Here is a 10,918-nt window from a genome sequence, read left to right as displayed (position 1 = left end):
TCTCTAAAAAACTAAGAGTAGAACCATATGATCCAGTAATTCCACTCCAGGGTATATATCCAGCAAAAATAAAAACTATAATTTTAAAAGATGCACTGTCAATCAACTTTGGATCTGATTGACATTCATAGACTATTTTATCCAAAATGACAAAATACACATTTGCCCCCAACTCACATAGAATAGTACCAAGATAGGCCACATTCTGGTCGATAAAATACACCTTAACAAATTTAAAATAATAGGAATTATACAATGTCTGCTCTCAGCCCATGGTGGTATTAAACTAAAAGTCAGTAATAGAAGAACAGCTGGAAAATCCCAAAATACTTGGAGATTAAACAACACACCTCTAAAAGACACAAGAGTCAGAGAAGAATTTTTTTTTTTAGCCATGCCACAGGTTTGCAGGGTTTTAATTCCCCCACCAGGGATCAAACCAGACCTACAGCAGTGAAAGAGCCGAGTCCTAACCACTGAATCACCAGGGAATTCCTCCCAATTTTTTAAATTTTAATTAAATGAAATGAAATGTATCAGCAGTTATGGGCTACAGCAAAGGAAATGCTTAGAGGAAAATTTTATACAATTGAAGCCCTATATCAGAAAAGATGAAAGACCTAAAATCAGTAACTTAAGCTTCCACCTTAGACAACTATAAAAACAGAGAAAACTAAATCCAAAGTAAGTAAAAAAAAAATAAATAATAAAAGTGCGAGTAGACATCAATGAAATTGAAAACAGCAAAACAATAAAGACAAGGAAATCAAAAGTTTGTTCTTTAAAAATAACAACAAAATTATTTAAAAAATCAACAAAATTGATAATCCCCTAGCCAAGTTAATGAAGAAAAGAACGAGAGAAGACAAAAATTACCAAAATTAGAAGTGAAAAAGAAGTTATAAAAGGAGTTATCACGAATGACCCACACAGACGTTAAAAGAATGACTAAGGAATATTACGGAAAAAGCCCACATAACTACATGTGTTACAGAATGTGGATCACTTCTATTCATTGTTATAACACTGTTCTCAAAGCAGCTTACAATTAGTATTCTTATAAACATCTTTGTTAGATGTGCATTTTAACACTCCCCTGCATGTATTTCAGGAGGGTGATCATGTCTATTCATTGATATAACAGTGGTCTGAACGCAACTTGCAAATTGCATTTTTGTTGTTGTTGTTTTGTCACTAAGTCACGTCTGACTCTTTTGAGACCCCATGGACTATAGCCCACCAGGCTCCTCTGTCCATGAAATTCTCCAGGCAAGAATATTGGAGCAGGTTGCCATTCCCTTCTACAGGGGATCTTCCTGACCCAGGGATCGAACCTGGATTGATCTGCCTGCAATGCAGGCAGATTCTTTACTGTCTGCAAAATGAGATAGTCTCTTTGGAAGATAGTTTGGCAGTTTCTTACAAAGCTAGGCATAATCTTAATACAAAATCCAGCAACTGTGCTCTGAGGTATTTATCTAAATTTGCTGAAAGCATGTTCACACAAAAATCTGCATGTGAATGTTTCGTTACTCTTTTTTAGTTCCTGAGTCATATCTGACTCTTTTGGGATCCCATGGACTGTAGCCCGCCAGGTTCCTCTGTCCATGAAATTTCCCAGGCAAGAATACTGGAGTGGGTTGCCATTTTCTTCTCCGGAGGATATTTCCAACCCAGGGATCAAATCCAAGTCTGTGTGGATGTTTACAGCAGCTTTATTCACAGTTGTCAAAAACTGGAAACAACCAAGATGCCCTTTGATAGATAAGTAGATAAACTGTTGGATCCAAACATCCGTTGGATCATCAAAAAAGCAACAGCGGTCCAGAAAAACACCTACTTCTGCTTTATTGACTATGCCAAAGCCTTTGACTGTGTGGATCACAACAAACTGTGGAAAATTCTTCAAGAGATGAGAATACCAGACCTGAGAAATGTGCACCTGAGAAATATGTATGCAGGTGAAGAAGCAACAGTTAGAAGTGGACATGGAACAACAGACATGGTTCCAAATTGGGAAAGGAGTACGTCAAGACTGTATATTGTCACCCTGCTTATTTAACTTATATGCAGAGTACATCATGCGAAATGCTGGGCTGGATGAAGCACAAGCTGGAATCAAGATTGTCGGGAGAAATATCAGTAACCTCAGATACGCAGGTGACACCACCCTATGGCAGAAAGCGAAAAGGAACTAAAGAGCCTCTTGATGAAAGTGAAAGAGGAGAGTGAAAAAGCTGGCTTAAAACTCGACATTCAAAACAGTAAGATCATGGCATCCAGGCCCATTACTTCATAGATGGGGAAACAATGGACATAGTGACACACATTATTTTGGGGGGGCTCCAAAACTACTGAAGATGGTGACTGCAGCCATGAAATTAAAAGACACTTGCTCCTTGGAAGAAAAGTTATGACCAACTTAGACAGTATATGAAAAAGCAGCGACGTTACTTTGCCAACAAAGGGCCATCTAGTCAAAGCTATGGTTTTTCCAGTAGTCATGATGGATGTGAGAGTTGGACTATAAAGAAAGCTGAGCGGTAAACAACTGATGGTTTTGAACTGTGGTGTTGGAGAAGACTCTTGAGAGTCCCTTGGACTGCAAGGAGATCCAACCAGTCCATCCTAAAGGAAATCAGTCCTGAATATTCATTGGAAGGACTGATGTTGAAGCTGAAACTCCAATACTTTGGCCATCTGATGCAAGGAACTGACTCAGTTGAAAAGACCCTGATGTGAGAAAGATTGAAGACAGGAGGAGAAGGAGATGGCAGAGAATGAGATAGTTGGATGGCATCACTGACTCAATGGACATGAGTCTGAGTAAGCTTCAGGAGTTGGTGATGAACAGGGAAGCTTGGCATGCTACTGTCCAGGGGGTCACAAAGAGTCAGACACGACTAAGCGACTGAACTGAACTGAACTGAGATAAACTGTGGTACAGCCATTTGATGAAAATTTTCCATAATAAAAAGAAAGGAGCTATCAAGCCACAAAAAGATGTGAAAGAATCTTAAATACATATTCTAAGTGAAATAAGCCAGTCTAAAATGCTACATAACGTATGATTCCAACTATATGACAATCTGAATAAGGCAAAATTATAGAAACATAAAAAGGTCAGTGGTGGCCAAGGGTCATGCAAAAGTGGAAAAGGAATGAATAGGCGGGGCACAGGGGATTTTTAGGGCATTGCAACTACTCTTTATGATTCTTTAATGGTTAATACATTACCTTCCTAGTTACATATCCAAGAGAAATAAAAACACATGACCACAAAAAGTCATATAAATGAATGTTTATAGCAGCTTTATTCATTATATCTAAAACCTAGAAAGGACTCAATTGTCACTAAAAAATGAAAGGATAACATTATGATATATTATCTACAATGGAATAAGACTCAACAGTAAAATTGAATGTAGAACTGAAAAAATACAAAACATGGATGAATATCACAAACATTGAGCAAAGGGAGGTAGAAAAAAATAGCATACTTTATTATTTCTCCTTTATGAAATTTTAGAGCTGGCAAAACAAATATGTGTGAAAATGAAAGTGTTAGTCACTCAATCGTGTCTGACTCTTTGTGACCTCATGTCTCTGATGCCGGAGACCCAGGTTCAATTCCTGAGTCAGGAAGATGCCCTGGAGAAGGGAATGGCTACCCACTCCAGTATTCTTGCCTGGAGAATTCCATGGACAGAGGAGCCTGGATCTCTCACATCACAGACAAATTCTTTACCATCTGATCCACCGTTGATAGAAATCAGATCACTGTTTTTCTGGCGTAGAAGCACAAGGAAATATTCCACAATGATGGAAAGGTTCTTTATATTGATTGACATGGTGGCTACAGGTTTGCACGCATTTGTCAAAATTATTCTACTGTACTCTGAAAATGTTAGCTTTTAACTATATATATAAATATTGGTGATTTCTATATTGGTAAAGACAGATCGATTAATTGATGTTGCAGTATTAAGATCATCTAAGCAAAATTAACACTTGACAGACCATAAAGTTTCATCAGGTGTCAGCAGATTTCCACCTTCAGAGAATACATCCAGACTGATCATTTTAATTCCAAAGGACAAAAGTATTTTTCCCAGTACTGGACATTCCAGAGTTTCTGTATCCTCTTCCATTTACTAAGTGACAAAAAAGTTTAAAGTGTTGGTAGACTTTTTTTGTTTATGTGTTGTTTTTAAAGCATGAAAGATGGATGTAGAGACTAAAATTCTAAGATATATTTCACTTACAGACTTAAATATATCTGCCAGATAAACCAACACATAAACGCAGTGTTCAAATAGTTCTGGATGTAGTATATCTCTTTTTTAAATTAGTTTTTATTGGAGTAGCTGATTTAGAACATTGTGTTAACTTCTGGTATACAGCAAAGTGAATCAGTTATACATATACATGTATTCACTCTTTTTTAGATTATTTTCCCATATAAGTCATTACAGGGTATTGAGTAGAGTTCCTTGTATTATACACTAGGTCCTTATTATCTATTTTATACTTAGTAGTATGCATATGTCAATCTCAATCTCCCAATTCATCCCACCCTCCTTTTCCCTCTAAATGTTCATACTTTTGTTTTCTACATCTGTGACTTTATTTCTCTTTCATAAACAAGTTCATTTCTAACCGATCTTTCTTTTTAATTAATTAATTAATTTTTATTGGAAGCTAATTCAGTTCGGTTCAGTTCAGTCACTCAGTCGTGTCCGACTCTTTGCGACCCCATGAATTGCAGCACGCCAGGCCTCTCTGTCCATCACCAACTCCCGGAGTCTACCCAAACCCATGTCCATCGAGTCGGTGATGCCATCCAACCATCTCATCCTCTGTCGTCCCCTTCTCCTCCCGCCCCCAATCCTACCCAGCATTAGGGTCTTTTCCAATGAGTCAACCCTTCGCATGAGATGCCCAAAGTATTGGAGTTTCAGCTTCAACATCAGACCTTCCAATGAACACCCAGGATTGATCTCTTTTAGGATGGATTGATTGGATCTCCTTGCAGTCCAAGGAACTCTCAAGAGTCTTCTCCAACACCACAGTTCAAAAGCATCAATTCTTCGGCTCTCAGCTTTCTTCACCGTCCAACTCTCACATCCATACATGACCACTGGAAAAACCATAGCCTTGACTAGACGTACTTTTGTTGGCAAAGTAATGTCTCTGCTTTTAAATATGCTATCTAGGTTGGCCATAACCTTCCTTCCAAGGAGTAAGCGTCTTTTAATTTCATGGCTGCAATCACCATCAGCAGTGATTTTGGAGCCCCCAAAAATAAAGTCTGACACTGTTTCCACTGTTTCCCATGTATTTCCCATGAAGTGATGGGACCAGATGCCATGATTTTAGTTTTCTGAACGTTGAGCTTTAAGCCAACTTTTTCACTCTCCTCTTTCACCTTCATCAAGAGGCTCTTTAGTTCTTCTTCACTCTCTGCCATAAGGGTGGTGTCATCCACATATCTGAGGTTATTGATATTTCTCCTGGCAATCTTGATTCCAGCTTGTGTTTCTTCCAGCCCAGCGTTTCTCATGATGTACTCTGCATAGAAGTTAAATAAGCAAGGTGACAATATACAGCCTTGACGTACTCCTTTTCCTATTTGGAACCAGTCTGTTGTTCCATGTCCTGTTCTAACTGTTGCTTCCTGACCTGCATACAGGTTTCTCAAGAGACAGGTCAGATGGTCTGGTATTCCCATCTTTTTCAGAAGTTTCCACAGTTTATTGTGATCCACACAGTCAAAGGCTTTGGCATAGTCAATAAAGCAGAAATAGACGTTTTTCTGGAACTCTCTTGCTTTTTCGATGATCAGCGGATATTGGCAATTTGATCTCTGGTTCCTCTGCCTTTTCTAAAACCAGCTTGAACATCTGGAAGTTCACGGTTCATGGAAGCTAATTACTTTACAATATTGTAGTGGTTTTTGCAATACATTCACATGAATCAGCCATGGATGTACATCTGTTCCCCATCCTGAACCCTCCTCTCACCTCCCTCCCAACCCCATCCCTCAGGGTCATCCCAGTGCACCAGCCATGAGCACCCTGTCTTATGCATCAAACCTGGACTGACGATCTGTTTCACATATGGTAATATACATGTTTCAATGTTATTCTCTCAAATCATCCCACCCTCACCTTCTCCCACAGAGTCCAAAAGACTATTCTTTACATCTGTGTCTCTTTTGCTGTCTCACATATAGGGTTATCATTACCATATTTCTAAATTCCATATATATGTGTTAGTATACTGTATTGGTGTTTTTCTTTCTGACTTACTTCACTCTGTATAATAAGCTCCAATTTCATCCACCTCATTAGAACTGATTCAAATGTATTCTTTTTAATAGCTGAGTAATATTCCATTGTGTATTAGTACCACAGCTTTCTTCCATTCATTTGCCGATGGACATCTTGGTTGCTTCCATGTCCTGGATATCGTAAACTGTCCTACAATGAACATTGGGGTACACGTGTCCCTTTCATTTCTGGTTTCCCTGGTGTGTATGCCCAGCAGTGGGATTCCTGAGTCATATGGCAGTTCTATTTCCAGTTTTTTCAGGCATCTCCACACTGTTCTCCATAGTGGCTGTACTAGTTTGCATTCCCACCAACAATGTAAAAGGGTTCTCTTTTCTCCACACCCTCTCCAGCATTTGTTGTTTGTAGACTTTTGGATAGCAGCCATTCTGACTGGCATGAGATGGTACCTCATTGTGGTTTTATTCGCATTTCTCTGATAATGAGTGATGTTGAGCATCTTTTCATGTGTTTGTTAGCCATCTGTATGTTTTCTTTGGAGAAGTGTCTGTTTAGTTCTTTGGCCCACTTTTTGATTGGGTCATTTATTTTTCTGGAATTGAGCTGCAGGAGCTGCTTGTATATTTTTGAGACTAATTCTATGTCATTGCTTCGTTTGCTGTTATTTTCTCCCATTCGGAAGGCTGTCTTTTTACCTTGCTTATAGTTTCCTTCATTGTGCAAAAGCTTTTAAGTTTAATTAGGTCCCATTTGTCTATTTTTGCTTTTATTTCCATTACTCTGGGAGGTGGATCATAGAGGATCCTGCTATGATTTATGTCAGAGGGTGTTTTGCTTATGTTTTCCTCTAGGAGTTTCGTAGTTTCTGGTCTTACATTTAGATCTTTAATCCATTTTGAGTTTATTTTTGTGTACAGTGTTAGAAAGTGTTCTAGTTTCATCGTTTTACAAGTGGTTGACCAGTTTTCCCAGTACCACTTGTTAAAGAGATTCTCTTTTCTCCATTGTATATTCTTGCCCTCTTTGTCAAAGATAAGGTGTCCATAGGTGCATAGATTTATCTCTGGGCTTTCTATTTTGTTCCATTGATCTATATTTCTATCTTTGTGCCAGTACCATACTGTCTTAATGACTGTAGCTTTGTAACATAGTCTGAAGTCAGGCAGGTTGATTCCTCCAGTTCCATTCTTCTTCCTCAAGATTGCTCTGGCTATTTGAGGTTTTTTGTATTTCCATACAAATTGTGAAATTATTTGTTCTAGTTCTCTGAAAAATATCGTTGGTAGCTTGATAGGGATTGCATCGAATCTATAGATTGCTTTGGATAGTATAGTCATTTTCACTATATTGATTCTTCCAATCCATGAACATGGTATATTTCTCCATCTATTTGTGTCATCTTTGATTTCTTTCATCAGTGTTTTATAGTTTTCTATATATAGGTCTTTTGTTTCTTTTTTATATATAAATTTATTTATTTTAGTTGGGGGCTAATTACTTTACAATATTGTAATAGTTTTTGCCATACATTAACATGAATCAGCCATGGGTTTACATGTGTTCCCCTTCCTGGACCCCCCACCCACCTCCCTCCCCATCCCATCCCTCTGGGTCATCCCATTGCCCCGGCCCTGAGCCCTTGTCTCATGCATCGAACATGGAATGGTGTTCTGTTTCACATATGATAATATACATGTTTCAATGCTATTCTCCCAGAACGTCCCACCCTCACCTTTTCCCTCAGAGTCCATAAAATTGTTCTATGCATCTGTGTCTCTTATTCTGTCTCGCATATAGGGTTATCGTTACCATCTTTCAAATTCCATATATATGCATTAGTATACTGTATTGTTGTTTTTCTTTCTGGCTTACTTCACTCTGTGTAATGGGCTCCAGTTTCATCCATCTCAGTAGAACCGATTCAAATGTATTTTTTTTAATGGCTGAGTAATATTCCATTGTGTATATGTACCACAGCTTCCTTATCCATTCGTCTGCTGATGGACATCTAGGTTGCTTCCATGTCCTGGCTATTGTGAACAGTGCTGCGATGAACATTGGGGTACACGCGTCTCTTTCAATTCTGGTTTCCTCGGTGTATATGCCCAGCAGTGGGATTGCTGGGTCATATGGCAGTTCTATTCCCAGTTTTTTAAGGAATCTCCACACTGTTCTCCATAGTGGCTGTACTAGTTTGCATTCCCACCAACAGTGTAAGAGGGTTCCCTTTTCTCCACACCCTCTCCAGCATTTATTGCTTGTAGACTTTTGGATAGCAGCCATTCTGACTGGTGTGAAATGATACCTCATTGTGGTTTTGATTTGCATTTCTCTAATAATGAGTGATGTTGAGCATCTTTTCATGTGTTTGTTAGCCATCTGTATGTCTTCTTTGGAGAAATGTCTGTTTAGTTCTTTGGCCCATTTTTTGATTGGGTCGTTTATTTTTCGGGAATTCAGCTGCAGAAGTTGCTTGTATATTTTTGAGATTAATTGTTTGTCTGTTGCTTCGTTTGCTATTATTTTCTCCCATCCTGAAGGCTGTCTTTTCACCTTGCTTATAGTTTCCTTCGTTGTGCAAAAGCTTTTAATTTTAATTAGGTCCCATTTGTTTATTTTTGCTTTTATTTCCAATATTCTGGGAGGTGGGTCATGGAGGATCCTGCTGTGATTTATGTAGGAGAGTGTTTTGCCTATGTTTTCCTCTAGGAGTTTTATAGTTGCTGGTCTTACGTTTAGATCTTTAATCCATTTTGAGTTTATTTTTGTGTATGGTGTTAGGAAGTGTTCTAGTTTCATTCTTTTACAAGTGGTTGACCAGGTTTCCCAGCACCACTTGTTAAAGAGATTGTCTTTTCTCCATTGTATATTCTTGCCTCCTTTGTCGAAGATAAGGTGTCCATATGTGCGTGGGTTTATCTCTGGGCTTTCTATTTTGTTCCATTGATCTATATTTCTATCTTTGTGCAGTACCATACTGTCTTGATGACTGTGGCTTTGTAGTAGAGCCTGAAGTCAGGCAGGTTGATTCCTCCAGTTCCATTCTTCTTCCTCAAGATTGCTTTGGCTATTCGAGGTTTCTTATATTTCCATACAAATTGTGAGATGATTTGTTCTAGTTCTGTGAAAAACACCGTTGGTAGCTTGATAGGGATTGCATTGAATCTATAGATTGCTTTGGGTAGTATACTCATTTTCACTATATTAATTCTTCCAATCCATGAACACGGCATATTTCTCCATCTGTTTGTGTCCTCTTTGATTTCTTTCATCAGTGTTTTATAGTTTTCTATATATAAGTCTTTTGTTTCTTTAGGTAGATATATTCCTATGTATTTTATTCTTTTTGTTGCAATGGTGTATGGTATTGTTTCCTTAATTTCTCTTTCTGTTTTCTCATTATTGGAGTATAGGCATGCAAGTGATTTCTGTGTGTTTCTTTTATATCCTGCAACTTTACTATATTCATTGATTAGCTCTAGTAATTTTCTGGTAGAATCTTTAGGGTTTTCTATGTAGAGGATCATGTCATCTGCAAACAGTGAGAGTTTTACTTCTTCTTTTCCTATCTGTATTCTTTTTATTTCTTTTTCCGCTCTGATTGCTGTGGCCAAAACTTCCAAAACTGTGTTGAATAGTAGTGGTGAAAGTGGGCATCCTTGCCTTGTTCCTGACTTTAGGGGAAATGCTTTCAATTTTTCACCATTGAGGATAATGTTTGCTGTGGGTTTGTCATATATAGCTTTTATTATGTTGAGGTATGTTCCTTCTATGCCTGCTTTCTGGAGAGTTTTTATCATAAATGGATGTTGAATTTTGTCAAAGGCTTTCCCTGCATCTATTGAGATAATCATATTGTTTTTATCTTTCAATTTGTTAATGTGGTGTAACGTATCGTTTTTAACCTCAGAGACTATTTACTTAAATTTTAATCAAGAATTTTAAGGACTTCCCTGGTGGTGCAGTGGATAAGAATCCACCTGCCAATGCAGGGACACAGGTTTGATCCCTGGTCTGGGAAGATCCCACATGCCACAGGGCAAATAATCCCACATGCCACAACTTCTGAGCCCACATGCTGCAACTACTGAAGCCCGAGCACCCTACATCTCATGCTTTGCAACAAGAAAAACCACCACAGTGAGAAGCCTGTGCACCACAACACAGAGTAGCCTCTGCTGGTCTCAACTAGAGAAAGTCCATGTGCAGCAACAAAGACTCAGTGCAGCCAAAGATAAATAAATAACTTCCTTTAAAAAGAATTTTAAGATTAATTTTCTAGAATAGTGATCTCAGAACAATTTTTATTACACATCCTTAACAAATTTAGGATATAAACACTTCATATTGAACACTTATTTATATAAGAATTACATATCTATGATATCATACAATATGCCTACTATATAAGAATAAGAATTTAAATGATATAAAAAATAAACATTTTAATTTTGCATTTTATTCACTAATGGTAAAATTAATCTACTCTCATTTTTCAATTATTACTATTATTTTTAAAGAAAACAGTGTGACATGATATGTTACATTATTTTGCAAATCTTAGCTCAAAACTGTTTTGAAAGTGTTTAAGTTACATATTGCTGAAGAATAAGCCACCCCAAAAC

Source organism: Giraffa tippelskirchi, chromosome 4, assembly GCF_054371585.1.
Source record: "Giraffa tippelskirchi isolate mGirTip1 chromosome 4, T2T-mGirTip1v1.2.pri, whole genome shotgun sequence".
NCBI lineage: Eukaryota > Metazoa > Chordata > Mammalia > Artiodactyla > Giraffidae > Giraffa > Giraffa tippelskirchi.
The sequence above is the reverse complement of the archived record's forward strand: the minus strand, read 5'-3'. Positions refer to the sequence as shown.